The sequence below is a fragment of the Azolla caroliniana genome, unplaced genomic scaffold (assembly GCF_043228905.1).
Source record: "Azolla caroliniana isolate FFs.n. ecotype wild unplaced genomic scaffold, voAzoCaro1.0.p SCAF_18, whole genome shotgun sequence".
In the NCBI taxonomy this organism is placed as follows: Eukaryota; Viridiplantae; Streptophyta; class Polypodiopsida; order Salviniales; family Salviniaceae; genus Azolla; species Azolla caroliniana.
Genome location: NW_028230453.1, coordinates 15,423,259 through 15,441,806, shown reverse-complemented (window position 1 = coordinate 15,441,806; position 18,548 = coordinate 15,423,259). Strand labels below are relative to the sequence as shown.

Genomic DNA, 18,548 nt, shown 5'->3' with positions numbered 1-18,548 from the left:
ACACTTTGTATTTTCCTCTCTTTGCTTGAATCATTGTCATCTTTTCAGTTCCAACAGATACGTGTTTAATTGCCCAGTTCATGTTTTCTCTTCTGGAGATGATATTTTTACATCTGTTGATTTCCTTTTTAGAAGCATGCTGCTTTTCAGGATATAACATGGTATTGACTAGTATAAGCATTTCAGTTTGAAATGCTTAGCATTATGCTGTCGTTATTGTCTTATTATGTAATATACAAGAGCTCTCATTTCAATGCCTTTGTGGGGTGACTTCTACCATTAGTCTTGGTCCTGGTTTCTGGTCATTCGAATGGTTAACAAACTTATGCCATCTGTTCATATTTGAGAACATATCCTTATCTAGAGTGTTCTGAAATCATGCTTTGATCAGTGAGGGTGCATGGTTAGTGGGCTGTGTGATAGGGAGGGGTTGACCATGATAGGTAATGAGGGTTGTCCCATTCATGAATCCTTGATGTAGGTTTCCCCTCTTCATTTAACTGAGATCCCTAAAGGCATTCAAACCGGTGTTCTTCCAATAAATGGTCTTTTTGCAATGTTAGCGTAGTTGAAATCAATATCTGTTGAGGAACTATGGTATCCATCTCCCAATACAGTTTTATATCTGAAAACATGCATGAGCTTTGTGATATCTCAACTCCTGCATTGATGAAAGTAACCTGAATGTGCAGGTTCAATATATGGATTTTTCTCTTGATCAGTCTTTGGTATTTAACACAGCTTCGACCACGGACTCTTGAACGCACCAATGTATCACACATATGTGGATAGTTTTTCATATGGCAGGTTAGATGCCACTTCAAGGGATGTGCCAGAATAATCTCCAGAGTTTGACAATAATGTATACAGCCTTCGTACAATAAACCTGACCCATGTATGATGTTTGTAAAGGCCACTTGTAAGGAGATGTCCTTAGTAAAAACAACATTAACAAAACTGTACTGCAAATTAATGCTCCTTGACTTTATTTATATGTCATGAATCAGTGTGTTAATTCTCAGGGAAAGCCTTCACTTTTCATGGTGTTGGTTCATATGGTTGTGCTTTAAAGTGTGTGTTCATATAGTGTTTTTTGTACCTAATCTAGTTTTAAAGCTTCTTTTAGAGAATGAAGCAACGACCTTAGTGAGTTCTAAAGAGATACCCTTCTTCAAAATTCAAATTACGGAATGAGAGAAAGAAAATTGATGCATGTAGGACAAATTACAACAGGTCATGGGGTTGAGCCGATAATAGGGATTAACTTTGATCTGAGAGAGAGAGAGAGAGAGAGAGAGAGAGAGAGAGAGAGAGAGAGAGAGAGAGAGAAGATGGGAATCACTTGGGTTGCATGGAATCATCTAGCAACTCCTAAGCGCTTGGGGGGAGCTAGAGTATTGAACTTATCTAAGCATATGATGGCTCGTAGATTTTCATTATTACAAGACGTGTTCAAACTCACAACCATGGATATCTATTGTTCAATATTTCATTGAGAACAAGGGTTTAACATATGGGAGGACAATAATGAAGGCTTCATGGTGGCAATTACTAAATGGATGTATTTCCCTTAGGATTCCGGGCTCTTAAATAGGGTTCTTGCATTTTTCGCAACCAAGGCCTCATCTTGTAACTTCTTATCGTGTTAATTGTTATATATATTTGATTGTTCAGAATGACAAAGGTTTTGATTCAACTTAAGCATGGTCACTAATGGTCAAACGATGATGATCAGGAAAACATATACCCACAAGGTCTCGAGGTGTAGATGATCATCACATAAGTCTTACACACTGAACGTCACTAGTTCAAGCCCAGACCATAGAAATCTATCTTGGTCCATGCAATTAACGGTCGCACTAGAATTGGCTTCCACATTGACAGTCTTGTTTCAATACATTTGGAAAAAACATAAATAGGGTTATTCAATTCTTAGATAGTGTAGCTTTTGATTACATGAGTAGTTATGCATATTTAAGTGGTCTTGTTTCAATACATTTGGAAAAAGCATAAATAGGGTTATTCAATTCTTTGATAGTGTTGCTTTTGATTACATTACTCGTTTTGAATATTTAAGTTTTTGCTACCATGAACAATTCTCTTCTACTCATATTTTATATATTCCGCATTTGCTAAAGGACTCAAAGTTTTGTTAACCTCACTAGGTCTCATGGTGTAGATGGTTATCACATCAGTCTAACACACTGAAGGTCTCCGGTTCGACCCCGGGAGAAAGTTGATTTTTAATTTGTTTATATGACCTTGTCAATAATATTTCTGACGGTCCTTTCCGGGACACTTCTTCGTTTAGTTCATAATTGGTGAGAGAGATTAGATAGGGTTCATGTATTCTTGGCAACGAAGGCCTCATCTTGTAAATTGCTATCGTGTTAATTGTTATATATATTTGATTGTTTAGCGCGCAAAAGGTTTTGATTCAACTTAAGCATGACCACTAATGGTCAAACGAAGATGATCAGCAAAACATATACCCACATGGTCTCATGGTGTAGATGGTCATCACATCAGTCTTACACACTGAAGGTCTCCGGTTCAAGCCAGGGCGGGGCCATGGGAGTCTATCTTGGTCCTGGCAATTATCGGTCACTATAGGATTGGCTTACACATTGACGGTCTTGTTTCAATATATTTGGAAAAAGCATAAATAAGGTTATTCAATTCTAAGATAGTGTGGCTTTTCGTTACATTACTCGTTTTGAATATTAAAGTTTTCGCTACCATTAACAATTTTGTTCTACTAATCTTTTAAATATTCCGCGTTTGCTAAAGGACTCAAAGTTTTGTTAACCTCACTAGGTCTCATGATGTAGATGGTTATCACATCAGTCTAACACACTGAAGGTCTCCGGTTCGACCCCGGGTGAGGCCATGGAATGGTGAGGGAAAAATTTAATTTTTGATTTGTTTATGTGACCTTGTCAATAATATTTCTGACTGTCCTTTCCTGCACACTTCTTCGTTTAGTTCATAATTGGTGAGAGAGATTAGATAGGGTTCATGTATTCTTGACAACCAAGGCCTCATCTTGTAAATTGCTATCGTGTTAATTGTTATATATATTTGATTGTTCAGCGTGTAAAAGGTTTTGATTCAACTTAACCATGAACACTAATGGTCAAACGAAGATGATCAGGAAAACATATACCCACATGGTCTCGTGGTGTAGATGGTCATCACATGAGTCTTACACACTGAAGGTCTCCGGTTCAAGCCAGGGCGGGGCCATGGGAGTCTATCTTGGTCTTGGCAATTATCGGTCACTATAGGATTGGCTTACACATTGACGGTCTTGTTTCAATATATTTGGAAAAAGCATAAATAAGGTTATTCAATTCTAAGATAGTGTGGCTTTTGGTTACATTACTCTTTTAAATATTAAAGTTTTCGCTACCATTAACAATTTTGTTCTACTAATCTTTTAAATATTCCGCGTTTGCTAAAGGACTCAAAGTTTTGTTAACCTCACTAGGTCTCATGGTGTAGATGGTTATCACATCAGTCTAACACACTGAAGGTCTCCGGTTCGACCCCGGGAGAAAGTTAATTTTTAATTTGTTTATATGACCTTGTCAATAATATTTCTGACGGTCCTTTCCGGGACACTTCTTCGTTTAGTTCATAATTGGTGAGAGAGATTAGATAGGGTTCATGTATTCTTGGCAACGAAGGCCTCATCTTGTAAATTGCTATCGTGTTAATTGTTATATATATTTGATTGTTTAGCGCGCAAAAGGTTTTGATTCAACTTAAGCATGACCACTAATGGTCAAACGAAGATGATCAACAAAACATATACCCACATGGTCTCATGGTGTAGATGGTCATCACATCAGTCTTACACACTGAAGGTCTCCGGTTCAAGCCAGGGCGGGGCCATGGGAGTCTATCTTGGTCCTGGCAATTATCGGTCACTATAGGATTGGCTTACACATTGACGGTCTTGTTTCAATATATTTGGAAAAAGCATAAATAAGGTTATTCAATTCTAAGATAGTGTGGCTTTTGGTTACATTACTCGTTTTGAATATTAAAGTTTTCGCTACCATTAACAATTTTGTTCTACTAATCTTTTAAATATTCCGCGTTTGCTAAAGGACTCAAAGTTTTGTTAACCTCACTAGGTCTCATGATGTAGATGGTTATCACATCAGTCTAACACACTGAAGGTCTCCGGTTCGACCCCGGGTGAGGCCATGGAATGGTGAGGGAAAAATTTAATTTTTGATTTGTTTATGTGACCTTGTCAATAATATTTCTGACTGTCCTTTCCTGCACACTTCTTCGTTTAGTTCATAATTGGTGAGAGAGATTAGATAGGGTTCATGTATTCTTGACAACCAAGGCCTCATCTTGTAAATTGCTATCGTGTTAATTGTTATATATATTTGATTGTTTAGCGTGTAAAAGGTTTTGATTCAACTTAAGCATGAACACTAATGGTCAAACGAAGATGATCAGGAAAACATATACCCACATAGTCTCGTGGTGTAGATGGTCATCACATCAGTCTTACACACTGAAGGTCTTCGGTTCAAGCCAGGGCGGGGCCATGGGAGTCTATCTTGGTCTTGGCAATTATCGGTCACTATAGGATTGGCTTACACATTGACGGTCTTGTTTCAATATATTTGGAAAAAGCATAAATAAGGTTATTCAATTCTAAGATAGTGTGGCTTTTGGTTACATTACTCTTTTGAATATTAAAGTTTTCGCTACCATTAACAATTTTGTTCTACTCATCTTTTAAATATTCCGCGTTTGCTAAAGGACTGAAAGGATTGTTAACCTCACTAGGTCTCATGGTGTAGATGGTTATCACATCAGTCTAACACACTGAAGGTCTCCGGTTCGACCCCGGGTGAGGCCATGGAATGGTGAGGGAAAATTTTAATTTTTGATTTGTTTATGTGACCTTGTCAATAATATTTCTGACTGTCCTTCCCTGCACACTTCTTCGTTTAGTTCATAATTGGTGAGAGAGATTAGATAGGGTTCATGTATTCTTGACAACCAAGGCCTCATCTTGTAAATTGCTATCGTGTTAATTGTTATATATATTTGATTGTTTAGCGCGCAAAAGGTTTTGATTCAACTTAAGCATGACTAGTAATGGTCAACCGAAGATGATCAGGAAAACATATACCCACATGGTCTCGTGGTGTAGATGGTCATCACATCAGTCTTACACACTGAAGGTCTCCGGTTCAAGCCCGGGCGGGGCCATGGAAGTCTATCTTGGTCCTGGCAATCATCGGTCACTATAGGATTGGCTTACACATTGACGGTCTTGTTTCAATATATTAGGGAAAAGCATAAATAGGGTTATTCAATTCTTAAATAGTGTGGCTTTTGATTACATTACTCGTTATGAATATTCAAGTTTTCGCTACCCTGAACGAATTTCTTCTACTCAAATTTTAAATATTCCGCGTTTGCTAAAGGACTCAAAGTTTTGTTAACCTCACTAGGTCTCATGGTGTAGATGGTTATCACATCAGTCTAACAGACTGAAGGTCTCCGGTTCGACCCCGAGTGAGGCCATGGACTGGTGAGGGAAAAAGTTAATTTTCGATTTGTTTATGTGACCTTGTCAATAATATTTCTCACGGTCCTTTCCCGGACAACGTTTTGTTTAGTTCATAATTGGTGAGAGAGATTAGATAGGGTTCATGTATTCTTCGCAACGAAGGCCTCATCTTGTAAATTGCTATCGTGTTAATTGTTATATATATTTGATTGTTTAGCGCGCAAAAGGTTTTGATTCAACTTAAGCATGACCACTAATGGTCAAATGAAGATGATCAGGAAAACATATACCCACATGGTCTCGTGGTGTAGATGGTCATCACATGAGTCTTACACACTGAAGGTCTCCGGTTCAAGCCCGGGCGGGGCCATGGGAGTCTATCTTGGTCCTAGCAATTATCGGACACTATACGATTAGCTTACACATTGACGGTCTTGTTTCAATATATTTGGAAAAGCATAAATAAGGTTATTCCATTCTTAGATAGTGTGGCTTTTGGTTACATTACTCGTTTTGAATATTAAAGTTTTCGCTACCATTAACAATTTTGTTCTACTAATCTTTTAAATATTCCGCGTTGTCGTAGTGTATTTCGTACACTACGTGAAAAAGTAAAAAATAATATAACCGATTTAATTACATATAAATAAATAAAATAATATATCAAGATATTTATCACGTGCATAGGGCAAGATTTGAACCCTATACCTCCACGTAGCCAAACCTCAACTTTACCATTATGCTACCTTATCTTTAGTGTTCTATAAATAGATTTAATAACTATAACTGCTTTATTTGTGCCTACCTTTATTAAAAAGGTAAATCGTGCATTTTTAGAGTGCGTGAATATTTTATAGAAAAACGCAAGCGACTAAAAAGTGACTCATGCACATCTAGCGTGCATGAGCACTATATTTAGCAAATAAAAGCAAGGATTAGAAAAGCATCACATGCACATTTAGTGTGCATGAACATATTAGAAAAAAAAAAGCATGTAGCTATGCTTAGTCTCTCCCATCACTACATAAGGATGGGGAGCACAATGTAATAGGCGTGTGAAAAATATTTGGGAAATTGGATATATTTCCTAAAACACCAACAATCAATAAAATATACTCGTGGGATTCACGAAGTTTAAGATAATCTATCTCTTTCAATCTAAATACATATTCTTATCTAAATATTGATTAATCGAATAAAATACACTTGTGGGATTCACGAAATTTCTATCTCTCTTTCTAATAATCTATTCATTACTAGCCTCATCTCATATTCTTCTTTCTCCTAGTCCAAAACCCCGGTGGTTCCCACCCGACTCACGCAAACGATCCGGAGCCGAAAGGCACGACACAGTTGGTGAACCCGACGTGAAGGCGGGTGGCAAGGAGATGGAGAATCAACAAGAGGCGATGAACATGATGATGATGATGTTCGAGAGAATGCTACAAGAACAACGCGAGATGTCGGAGATCACGACAGTAGTACAACGGCTCGTGCAACAGAACGGGCAATTCGATGGAAAGGACGTGTCACGCTATCTACGTGACTACAAAATGGAGATGTTGCGATATGGTATCTCAGAAAGATTGCAAGTGTTATCTTTCAACCGGGTGGCTACGGATGAGCTTCAAGAGAGAATCCACGAGATACGACAACAAAGCCCGATGTGGGAGTCCTTTGAAGAAGCTATACGAGACACATATGACTATCTAAGACCGAAGCGGACGAGGACATGGTCCACGAACGACGGTCAACAGTGGGTGAAAAGCGGCCACCGACTACCACCGAAGGAGAGCTTGATGCGGAAGGGTTCGGAGATGCATGAAAAGTCGCAAGTCGACATTGAAGGGGAGCTTAAAACCGAACCAAAGTCGAGGCCAACAAAGGACGAGGAGGAGGAAGATCGAGGACGAAAGGGTATCCCCACACCGGTTCCAGAGACTTCGGCGGTTGTGCCCGTGCACCAACGTGAGACCGGAGAGACGGAATGTGTCGGTGGAAAAGTGGAGGACCGGAAGGGCAACGAGGAAGACAAAGTAAATGAGCACGAACGAAGGGATTCCTTCACCATTGTTTCGGAGACTTCGGTACTCGAGCCCGGGTGTCGACATAACACCGAAGATAAGGAAAGTGGCGGCAACGAAACGAAGGTCGAAGCCGATGCATACGAAGGAGAGATAGCCAAGGAGAACATGGCTATGGGTGAAACAACGGAAGATGATAATACCGAGGATTCCTACCCACTAATTCTAGAGACTTCGGCGGTTGTGTCCGAGAACCAACGTGAGACCGGAGAGACGGGAGGTGGCAACAAGGAAGGTAAAGTCGGAAGCCGGTTCGGATGGAAGATGATCCGTCTGAAATTCCGATGTAAACAAAAGCATGACAACGCGAAGGTCGGGTCTACGATGGGAGAACCATGTAATACGGAGCACGCACTACGGCACCAAAAGAAGCACGTGCTACGGCGTAAAGAGAAGCACACGCTACGGCGCAAAAAGAAGCACACGCTACGGTGCAAAAATAAGCATGCACTACGGGGTAATACGGCGCATGCACTACGATGGAATACGAAGCATGCGCTACGGCCTAATACGACGCATGCGCAACATCGAGAAATAAAGCATGCATTAAAGCCGCACAAGGACCTAACAGCGAGCGCGTATTCGGAGGTCGACATCGACGCGTGGGTAGAACCTACGGAAGACAAGCGCGGAGTGGAGAGAGACAACACACCGAGATGCTCAAGAGTACCACAAGGGACCATGACAACCACTCATGGCAATGCAAAGAATGAACAAAGAATATGGTGGATCGGATGGCGACAATGGTTCGGGTGGAAAGAATGGGTCTACTCAAAATGGAGAGACAAAGTTGACATAGCGGGACAAACGGAGGATGAAGGGGAGACAACGAGCATCGGCAACTTCGGCACATACCGGAGGATGTGCGGGTTCGGAGGGGGCGAGTGTCGTAGTGTATTTCGTACACTACGTGAAAAAGTAAAAAATAATATAACCGATTTAATTACATATAAATAAATAAAATAATATATCAAAATATTTATCACGTGCATAGGGCAAGATTTGAACCTTGTACCTCCACGTAGCCAAACCTCAACTTTACCATTATGCTACCTTATCTTTAGTGTTCTATAAATAGATTTAATAACTATAACTGCTTTATTTGCGCCTACCTTTATTAAAAAGGTAAATCGTGCATTTTTAGAGTGCGTGAATATTTTATAGAAAAACGCAAGCGACTAAAAAGTGACTCATGCACATCTAGCGTGCATGAGCACTATATTTAGCAAATAAAAGCAAGGATTAGAAAAGCATCACATGCACATTTAGTGTGCATGAACATATTAGAAAAAAAAAAGCATGTAGCTATGCTTAGTCTCTCCCATCACTACATAAGGATGGGGAGCACAATGTAATAGGCGTGTGAAAAATATTTGGGAAATTGGATATATTTCCTAAAACACCAACAATCAATAAAATATACTCGTGGGATTCACGAAGTTTAAGATAATCTATCTCTTTCAATCTAAATACATATTCTTATCTAAATATTGATTAATCGAATAAAATACACTTGTGGGATTCACGAAATTTCTATATCTCTTTCTAATAATCTATTCATTACTAGCCTCATCTCATATTCTTCTTTCTCCTAGTCCAAAACCCCGGTGGTTCCCACCCGACTCACGCAAACGATCCGGAGCCGAAAGGCACGACAGCGTTTGCTAAAGGACTCAAAGTTTTGTTAACCTCACTAGGTCTCATGGTGTAGATGGTTATCACATCAGTCTAACACACTGAAGGTCTCCGGTTCGACCCCGGGTGAGGCCATGGAATGGTGAGGGAAAAATTTCATTTTTGATTTGTTTATGTGACCTTGTCAATAATATTTCTGACTGTCCTTTCCTGCACACTTCTTCGTTTAGTTCATAATTGGTGAGAGATATTAGATAGGGTTCATGTATTCTTGACAACCAAGGCCTCATCTTGTAAATTGCTATCGTGTTAATTGTTATATATATTTGATTGTTTAGCGCGCAAAAGGTTTGGATTCAACTTAAGCATGACTAGTAATGGTCAAACGACGATGATCAGGAAAACATATACCCACATGGTCTCGTGGTGTAGATGGTCATCACATCAGTCTTACACACTGAAGGTCTCCGGTTCAAGCCCGGGCGGGGCCATGGAAGTCTATCTTGGTCCTGGCAATCATCGGTCACTATAGGATTGGCTTACACATTGACGGTCTTGTTTCAATATATTAGGGAAAAGCATAAATAGGGTTATTCAATTCTTAGATAGTGTGGCTTTTGATTACATTACTCGTTATGAATATTCAAGTTTTCGCTACCCTGAACAAATTTCTTCTACTCAAATTTTAAATATTCCGCGTTTGCTAAAGGACTCAAAGTTTTGTTAACCTCACTAGGTCTCATGGTGTAGATGGATATCACATCAGTTTAACATACTCAAGGTCTCCGGTTCGACCCCGAGTGAGGCCATGGACTGGTGAGGGAAAAAGTTAATTTTCGATTTGTTTATGTGACCTTGTCAATAATATTTCTGACGGTCCTTTCCCGGACAACGTTTTGTTTAGTTCATAATTGGTGAGAGAGATTAGATAGGGTTCATGTATTCTTCGCAACGAAGGCCTCATCTTGTAAATTGCTATCGTGTTAATTGTTATATATATTTGATTGTTTAGCGCGCAAAAGGTTTTGATTCAACTTAAGCATGACCACTAATGGTCAAATGAAGATGATCAGGAAAACATATACCCACATGGTCTGGTGGTGTAGATGGTCATCACATCAGTCTTACACACTGAAGGTCTCCGGTTCAAGCCCGGGCGGGGCCATGGGAGTCTATCTTGGTCCTGGCAATTATCGGACACTATACGATTGGCTTACACATTGACGGTCTTGTTTCAATATATTTGGAAAAAGCATAAATAAGGTTATTCAATTCTTAGATAGTGTGGCTTTTGGTTACATTACTCGTTTTGAATATTAAAGTTTTCGCTACCATTAACAATTTTGTTCTACTAATCTTTTAAATATTCCGCGTTTGCTAAAGGACTCAAAGTTTTGTTAACCTCACTAGGTCTCATGGTGTAGATGGTTATCACATCAGTCTAACACACTGAAGGTCTCCGGTTCGACCCCGGGTGAGGCCATGGAATGGTGAGGGAAAAATTTAATTTTTGATTTGTTTATGTGATCTTGTCAATAATATTTCTTACTGTCCTTTCCTGCACACTTCTTCGTTTAGTTCATAATTGGTGAGAGAGATTAGATAGGGTTCATGTATTCTGGGTAACCAAGGCCTCATCTTGTAAATTGCTATTGTGTTAATTGTTATATATATATGATTGTTTAGCGCGCAAAACGTTTTGATTCAACTTAAGCATAACCACTAATGGTTAAAAGAAGATGATCAGGAAAACATATACCCACATGGTCTCGTGGTGTAGATGGTCATCACATCAGTCTTACACACTAAAGGTCTCCGGTTCAAGCCAGGGCGGGGCCATGGGAGTCTATCTTGGTCCTGGCAATTATCGGTCACTATAGGATTGGCTTACACATTGACGGTCTTGTTTCAATATATTTGGAAAAGCATAAATAAGGTTATTCAATTCTTAGATAGTGTGGCTTTTGGTTACATTACTCGTTTTGAATATTAAAGTTTTCGCTACCATTAACAATTTTGTTCTACTAATCTTTTAAATATTCCGCGTTTACTAACGGACTCAAAGTTTTGTTAACCTCACTAGGTCTCATGGTGTAGATGGTTATCACATCAGTCTAACACACTGAAGGTCTCCGGTTCGACCCCGGGTGAGGCCATGGAATGGTGAGGGAAAAATTTAATTTTTGATTTGTTTATGTGACCTTGTCAATAATATTTCTTACTGTCTTTTGCTGCACACTTCTTCGTTTAGTTCATAATTGGTGAGAGAGATTAGATACGGTTCATGTATTCTTGGCAACCAACGCCTCATCTTGTAAATTGCTATCGTGTTAATTGTTATATATATATGATTGTTTAGCGCGCAAAACGTTTTGATTCAACTTAAGCATGACCACTAATGGTTAAAAGAAGATGATCAGGAAAACATATACCCACATGGTCTCGTGGTGTAGATGGTCATCACATCAGTCTTACACACTGAAGGTCTCCGGTTCAAGCCAGCGCGTGGCCATGGGAGTCTATCTTGGTCCTGGCAATTATCGGTCACTATAGGATTGGCTTACGCATTGACGGTCTTGTTTCAATATATTTGGAAAAAGCATAAATAAGGTTATTCAATTCTAAGATAGTGTGGCTTTTGGTTACATTACTCGTTTTGAATATTAAAGTTTTCGCTACCATTAACAATTTTGTTCTACTAATCTTTTAAATATTCCGCATTTGCTAAAGGACTCAAAGTTTTGTTAACCTCACTAGGTCTCATGGTGTAGATGGTTATCACATCAGTTTAACATACTGAAGGTCTCCGGTTCGACCCCGAGTGAGGCCATGGACTGGTGAGGGAAAAAGTTAATTTTCGATTTGTTTATGTGACTTTGTCAATAATATTTCTGACGGTCTTTTCCCGGACAACGTTTTGTTTAGTTCATAATTGGTGAGAGAGATTAGATAGGGTTCATGTATTCTTCCCGGACAACGTTTTGTTTAGTTCATAATTGGTGAGAGAGATTAGATAGGGTTCATGTATTCTTCGCAACGAAGGCCTCATCTTGTAAATTGCTATCGTGTTAATTGTTATATATATTTGATTGTTTAGCGCGCAAAAGGTTTTGATTCAACTTAAGCATGACCACTAATGGTCAAATGAAGATGATCAGGAAAACATATACCCACATGGTCTCGTGGTGTAGATGGTCATCACATGAGTCTTACACACTGAAGGTTTCCGGTTCAAGCCCGGACGGGGCCATGGGAGTCTATCTTGGTCCTGGCAATTATCGGACACTATACGATTGGCTTACACATTGACGGTCTTGTTTCAATATATTTGGAAAAGCATAAATAAGGTTATTCAATTCTTAGATAGTGTGGCTTTTGGTTACATTACTCGTTTTGAATATTAAAGTTTTCGCTACCATTAACAATTTTGTTCTACTAATCTTTTAAATATTCCGTGTTTACTAACGGACTCAAAGTTTTGTTAACCTCACTAGGTCTCATGGTGTAGATGGTTATCACATCAGTCTAACACACTGAAGGTCTCCGGTTCGACCTCGGGTGAGGCCATGGAATGGTGAGGGAAAAATTTAATTTTTGATTTGTTTATGTGACCTTGTCAATAATATTTCTTACTGTCCTTTGCTGCACACTTCTTCGTTTAGTTCATAATTGGTGAGAGAGATTAGATAGGGTTCATGTATTCTTGGCAACCAAGGCCTCATCTTGTAAATTGCTATTGTGTTAATTGTTATATATATATGATTGTTTAGCGCGCAAAACGTTTTGATTCAACTTAAGCATGACCACTAATGGTTAAAAGAAGATGATCAGGAAAACATATACCCACATGGTCTCGTGGTGTAGATGGTCATCACATCAGTCTTACACACTGAAGGTCTCCGGTTCAAGCCAGGGCGTGGCCATGGGAGTCTATCTTGGTCCTGGCAATTATCGGTCACTATAGGATTGGCTTACACATTGACGGTCTTGTTTCAATATATTTGGAAAAAGCATAAATAAGGTTATTCAATTCTAAGATAGTGTGGCTTTTGGTTACATTACTCGTTTTGAATATTAAAGTTTTCGCTACCATTAACAATTTTGTTCTACTAATCTTTTAAATATTCCGCGTTTGCTAAAGGACTCAAAGTTTTGTTAACCTCACTAGGTCTCATGGTGTAGATGGTTATCACATCAGTCTAACACACTGAAGGTCTCCGGTTCGACCCCGGGTGAGGCCATGGAATGGTGAGGGAAAAATTTAATTTTTGATTTGTTTATGTGACCTTGTCAATAATATTTCTGACTGTCCTTTCCTGCACACTTCTTCGTTTAGTTCATAATTGGTGAGAGAGATTAGATAGGGTTCATGTATTCTTGACAACCAAGGCCTCATCTTGTAAATTGCTATCGTGTTAATTGTTATATATATTTGATTGTTTAGCGCGCAAAAGGTTTGATTCAACTTAAGCATGACTAGTAATGGTCAAACGAAGATGATCAGGAAAACATATACCCACATGGTCTCGTGGTGTAGATGGTCATCACATCAGTCTTACACACTGAAGGTCTCCGGTTCAAGCCCGGGCCGGGCCAAGGAAGTCTATCTTGGTCTTGGCAATCATCGGTCACTATAGGATTGGCTTACACATTGACGGTCTTGTTTCAATATATTAGGGAAAAGCATAAATAGGGTTATTCAATTCTTAGATAGTGTGGCTTTTGATTACATTACTCGTTATGAATATTCAAGTTTTCGCTACCCTGAACAAATTTCTTCTACTCAAATTTTAAATATTCCGCGTTTGCTAAAGGACTCAAAGTTTTGTTAACCTCACTAGGTCTCATGGTGTAGATGGTTATCACATCAGTCTAACACACTGAAGGTCTCCGGTTCGACCCCGGGAGAAAGTTAATTTTTAATTTGTTTATATGACCTTGTCAATAATATTTCTGACGGTCCTTTCCGGGACACTTCTTCGTTTAGTTCATAATTGGTGAGAGAGATTAGATAGGGTTCATGTATTCTTGGCAACGAAGGCCTCATCTTGTAAATTGCTATCGTGTTAATTGTTATATATATTTGATTGTTTAGCGCGCAAAAGGTTTTGATTCAACTTAAGCATGACCACTAATGGTCAAACGAAGATGATCAGGAAAACATATACCCACATGGTCTGGTGGTGTAGATGGTCATCACATCAGTCTTACACACTGAAGGTCTCCGGTTCAAGCCCGGGCGGGGTCATGGGAGTCTATCTTGGTCCTGGCAATTATCGGACACTATACGATTGGCTTACACATTGACGGTCTTGTTTCAATATATTTGGAAAAGCATAAATAAGGTTATTCAATTCTTAGATAGTGTGGCTTTTGGTTACATTACTCGTTTTGAATATTAAAGTTTTCGCTACCATTAACAATTTTGTTCTACTAATCTTTTAAATATTCCGCGTTTACTAACGGACTCAAAGTTTTGTTAACCTCACTAGGTCTCATGGTGTAGATGGTTATCACATCAGTCTAACACACTGAAGGTCTCCGGTTCGACCCCGGGTGAGGCCATGGAATGGTGAGGGAAAAATTTAATTTTTGATTTGTTTATGTGACCTTGTCAATAATATTTCTTACTGTCCTTTGCTGCACACTTCTTCGTTTAGTTCATAATTGGTGAGAGAGATTAGATAGGGTTCATGTATTCTTGGCAACCAAGGCTTCATCTTGTAAATTGCTATTGTGTTAATTGTTATATATATATGATTGTTTAGCGCGCAAAACGTTTTGATTCAACTTAAGCATGACCACTAATGGTTAAAAGAAGATGATCAGGAAAACATATACCCACATGGTCTCGTGGTGTAGATGGTCATCACATCAGTCTTACACACTGAAGGTCTCCGGTTCAAGCCAGGGCGTGGCCATGGGAGTCTATCTTGGTCCTGGCAATTATCGGTCACTATAGGATTGGCTTACACATTGACGGTCTTGTTTCAATATATTTGGAAAAAGCATAAATAAGGTTATTCAATTCTAAGATAGTGTGGCTTTTGGTTACATTACTCGTTTTGAATATTAAAGTTTTCGCTACCATTAACAATTTTGTTCTACTAATCTTTTAAATATTCCGCGTTTGCTAAAGGACTCAAAGTTTTGTTAACCTCACTAGGTCTCATGGTGTAGATGGTTATCACATCAGTCTAACACACTGAAGGTCTCCGGTTCGACCCCGGGTGAGGCCATGGAATGGTGAGGGAAAAATTTAATTTTTGATTTGTTTATGTGACCTTGTCAATAATATTTCTGACTGTCCTTTCCTGCACACTTCTTCGTTTAGTTCATAATTGGTGAGAGAGATTAGATAGGGTTCATGTATTCTTGACAACCAAGGCCTCATCTTGTAAATTGCTATCGTGTTAATTGTTATATATATTTGATTGTTTAGCGCGCAAAAGGTTTGATTCAACTTAAGCATGACTAGTAATGGTCAAACGAAGATGATCAGGAAAACATATACCCACATGGTCTCGTGGTGTAGATGGTCATCACATCAGTCTTACACACTGAAGGTCTCCGGTTCAAGGCCGGGCGTGGCCAAGGATGTCTATCTTGGTCCTGGCAATCATCGGTCACTATAGGATTGGCTTACACATTGACGGTCTTGTTTCAATATATTAGGGAAAAGCATAAATAGGGTTATTCAATTCTTAGATAGTGTGGCTTTTGATTACATTACTCGTTATGAATATTCAAGTTTTCGCTACCCTGAACAAATTTCTTCTACTCAAATTTTAAATATTCCGCGTTTGCTAAAGGACTCAAAGTTTTGTTAACCTCACTAGGTCTCATGGTGTAGATGGTTATCACATCAGTTTAACATACTGAAGGTCTCCGGTTCGACCCCGAGTGAGGCCATGGACTGGTGAGGGAAAAAGTTAATTTTCGATTTGTTTATGTGACCTTGTCAATAATATTTCTGACGGTCTTTTCCCGGACAACGTTTTGTTTAGTTCATAATTGGTGAGAGAGATTAGATAGGGTTCATGTATTCTTCGCAACGAAGGCCTCATCTTGTAAATTGCTATCGTGTTAATTGTTATATATATTTGATTGTTTAGCGCGCAAAAGGTTTTGATTCAACTTAAGCATGACCACTAATGGTCAAATGAAGATGATCAGGAAAACATATACCCACATGGTCTCGTGGTGTAGATGGTCATCACATCAGTCTTACACACTGAAGGTCTCCGGTTCAAGCCCGGGCGGGGCCATGGGAGTCTATCTTGGTCCTGGCAATTATCGGACACTATACGATTGGCTTACACATTGACGGTCTTGTTTCAATATATTTGGAAAAAGCATAAATAAGGTTATTCAATTCTTAGATAGTGTGGATTTTGGTTACATTACTCGTTTTGAATATTAAAGTTTTCGCTACCATTAACAATTTTGTTCTACTAATCTTTTAAATATTCCACGTTTGCTAAAGGACTCAAAGTTTTGTTAACCTCACTAGGTCTCATGGTGTAGATGGTTATCACATCAGTCTAACACACTGAAGGTCTCCGGTTCGACCCCGGGTGAGGCCACGGAATGGTGAGGGAAAAATTTAATTTTTGATTTGTTTATGTGATCTTGTCAATAATATTTCTTACTGTCCTTTCCTGCACACTTCTTCGTTTAGTTCATAATTGGTGAGAGATATTAGATAGGGTTCATGTATTCTCGGCAACCAAGGCCTCATCTTGTAAATTGCTATCGTGTTAATTGTTATATATATATGATTGTTTAGCGCGCAAAAGGTTTTGATTCAACTTAAGCATGACCACTAATGGTTAAAAGAAGATGATCAGGAAAACATATACCCACATGGTCTCGTGGTGTAGATGGTCATCACATGAGTCTCACACACTGAAGGCATCCGGTTCAAGCCCGGGCGGGGCCATGGGAGTCTATCTTGGTCTTGGCAATTATCGGTCACTATAGGATTGGCTTACACATTGACGGTCTTGTTTCAATATATTTGGAAAAAGCATAAATAAGGTTATTCAATTCTTAGATAGTGTGGCTTTTGGTTACATTACTCGTTTTGAATATTAAAGTTTTCGCTACCATTAACAATTTTGTTCTACTAATCTTTTAAATATTCCGCGTTTGCTAAAGGACTCAAAGTTTTGTTAACCTCACTAGGTCTCATGGTGTAGATGGTTATCACATCAGTCTAACACACTGAAGGTCTCCGGTTCGACCCCGGGTGAGGCCATGGAATGGTGAGGGAAAAATTTAATTTCTGATTTGTTTATGTGATCTTGTCAATAATATTTCTTACTGTCCTTTCCCGCACACTTCTTCGTTTAGTTCATAATTGGTGAGAGAGATTAGATAGGGTTCATGTATTTTTGGCAACCAAGGCCTCATCTTGTAAATTGCTATTGTGTTAATTGTTATATATATATGATTGTTTAGCGCGCAAAAGGTTTTGATTCAACTTAAGCATGACCACTAATGGTTAAAAGAAGATGATCAGCAAAACATATACCCACATGGTCTCGTGGTGTAGATGGTCATCACATCAGTCTTACACACTGAAGGTCTCCGGTTCAAGCCCGGGTGGGGCCATGGGAGTCTATCTTGGTCCTGGCAATTATCGGTCACTATAGGATTGGCTTACACATTGACAGTCTTGTTTCAATATAATCGGGAAAAGCATAAATAAGGTTATTCAATTCTTAGATAGTGTGGCTTTTGGTTACATTACTTGTTTTGAATATTAAAGTTTTCGCTACCATTAACAATTTTGTTCTACTAATCTTTTAAATATTCCGCGTTTGCTAAATGACTCAAAGTTTTGTTAACCTCACTAGGTCTCATGGTGTAGATGGTTATCACATCAGTCTAACACACTGAAGGTCTCCGGTTCGACCCCGGGTGAGGCCATGGAATGGTGAGGGAAAAATTTAATTTTTGATTTTTTTATGTGACCTTGTCAATAATATTTCTGACTGTCCTTTCCTGTACACTTCTTCGTTTAGTTCATAATTGGTGAGAGAGATTAGATAGGGTTCATGTATTCTTGGCAACCAAGGCCTCATCTTGTAAATTGCTATCGTGTTAATTGTTATATATATATGATTGTTTAGCGCGCAAAAGGTTTTGATTCAACTTAAGCATGACCACTAATGGTTAAAAGAAGATGATCAGGAAAACATATACCCACATGGTCTCGTGGTGTAGATGGTCATCACATCAGTCTTACACACTGAAGGTCTCCGGTTGAAGCCCGG

General features: G+C 39.0%; 19 non-coding genes across 19 annotated transcripts; all 19 read left to right on the top strand.

Annotated features, from left to right (window-relative positions):
- Positions 1-4,814: 4,814 nt before the first annotated feature.
- On the top strand, positions 4,815-4,888 carry TRNAV-AAC (transfer RNA valine (anticodon AAC)). The gene has a single exon. It is a non-coding gene; the product is annotated as a tRNA-Val (tRNA).
- A 282-nt stretch (positions 4,889-5,170) lies between these two features.
- TRNAV-UAC (transfer RNA valine (anticodon UAC)) lies at positions 5,171-5,244 on the top strand. Its single transcript has one exon. It is a non-coding gene; the product is annotated as a tRNA-Val (tRNA).
- A 4,084-nt stretch (positions 5,245-9,328) lies between these two features.
- On the top strand, positions 9,329-9,402 carry TRNAV-AAC (transfer RNA valine (anticodon AAC)). The gene has a single exon. It is a non-coding gene; the product is annotated as a tRNA-Val (tRNA).
- Positions 9,403-9,684: 282 nt separating this feature from the next.
- TRNAV-UAC (transfer RNA valine (anticodon UAC)) lies at positions 9,685-9,758 on the top strand. Its single transcript has one exon. It is a non-coding gene; the product is annotated as a tRNA-Val (tRNA).
- Positions 9,759-10,358: 600 nt separating this feature from the next.
- TRNAV-UAC (transfer RNA valine (anticodon UAC)) lies at positions 10,359-10,432 on the top strand. Its single transcript has one exon. It is a non-coding gene; the product is annotated as a tRNA-Val (tRNA).
- Positions 10,433-10,676: 244 nt separating this feature from the next.
- On the top strand, positions 10,677-10,750 carry TRNAV-AAC (transfer RNA valine (anticodon AAC)). Its single transcript has one exon. It is a non-coding gene; the product is annotated as a tRNA-Val (tRNA).
- Positions 10,751-11,349: 599 nt separating this feature from the next.
- On the top strand, positions 11,350-11,423 carry TRNAV-AAC (transfer RNA valine (anticodon AAC)). Its single transcript has one exon. It is a non-coding gene; the product is annotated as a tRNA-Val (tRNA).
- A 600-nt stretch (positions 11,424-12,023) lies between these two features.
- On the top strand, positions 12,024-12,097 carry TRNAV-AAC (transfer RNA valine (anticodon AAC)). Its single transcript has one exon. It is a non-coding gene; the product is annotated as a tRNA-Val (tRNA).
- A 663-nt stretch (positions 12,098-12,760) lies between these two features.
- Positions 12,761-12,834, top strand: TRNAV-AAC (transfer RNA valine (anticodon AAC)). The gene has a single exon. It is a non-coding gene; the product is annotated as a tRNA-Val (tRNA).
- A 600-nt stretch (positions 12,835-13,434) lies between these two features.
- Positions 13,435-13,508, top strand: TRNAV-AAC (transfer RNA valine (anticodon AAC)). The gene has a single exon. It is a non-coding gene; the product is annotated as a tRNA-Val (tRNA).
- Positions 13,509-14,441: 933 nt separating this feature from the next.
- Positions 14,442-14,515, top strand: TRNAV-UAC (transfer RNA valine (anticodon UAC)). Its single transcript has one exon. It is a non-coding gene; the product is annotated as a tRNA-Val (tRNA).
- Positions 14,516-14,758: 243 nt separating this feature from the next.
- Positions 14,759-14,832, top strand: TRNAV-AAC (transfer RNA valine (anticodon AAC)). The gene has a single exon. It is a non-coding gene; the product is annotated as a tRNA-Val (tRNA).
- Positions 14,833-15,432: 600 nt separating this feature from the next.
- TRNAV-AAC (transfer RNA valine (anticodon AAC)) lies at positions 15,433-15,506 on the top strand. The gene has a single exon. It is a non-coding gene; the product is annotated as a tRNA-Val (tRNA).
- Positions 15,507-16,105: 599 nt separating this feature from the next.
- TRNAV-AAC (transfer RNA valine (anticodon AAC)) lies at positions 16,106-16,179 on the top strand. Its single transcript has one exon. It is a non-coding gene; the product is annotated as a tRNA-Val (tRNA).
- A 282-nt stretch (positions 16,180-16,461) lies between these two features.
- Positions 16,462-16,535, top strand: TRNAV-UAC (transfer RNA valine (anticodon UAC)). Its single transcript has one exon. It is a non-coding gene; the product is annotated as a tRNA-Val (tRNA).
- Positions 16,536-16,779: 244 nt separating this feature from the next.
- On the top strand, positions 16,780-16,853 carry TRNAV-AAC (transfer RNA valine (anticodon AAC)). The gene has a single exon. It is a non-coding gene; the product is annotated as a tRNA-Val (tRNA).
- Positions 16,854-17,453: 600 nt separating this feature from the next.
- TRNAV-AAC (transfer RNA valine (anticodon AAC)) lies at positions 17,454-17,527 on the top strand. Its single transcript has one exon. It is a non-coding gene; the product is annotated as a tRNA-Val (tRNA).
- Positions 17,528-17,809: 282 nt separating this feature from the next.
- TRNAV-UAC (transfer RNA valine (anticodon UAC)) lies at positions 17,810-17,883 on the top strand. The gene has a single exon. It is a non-coding gene; the product is annotated as a tRNA-Val (tRNA).
- A 244-nt stretch (positions 17,884-18,127) lies between these two features.
- On the top strand, positions 18,128-18,201 carry TRNAV-AAC (transfer RNA valine (anticodon AAC)). The gene has a single exon. It is a non-coding gene; the product is annotated as a tRNA-Val (tRNA).
- The last annotated feature ends 347 nt before the right edge of the window (positions 18,202-18,548 follow it).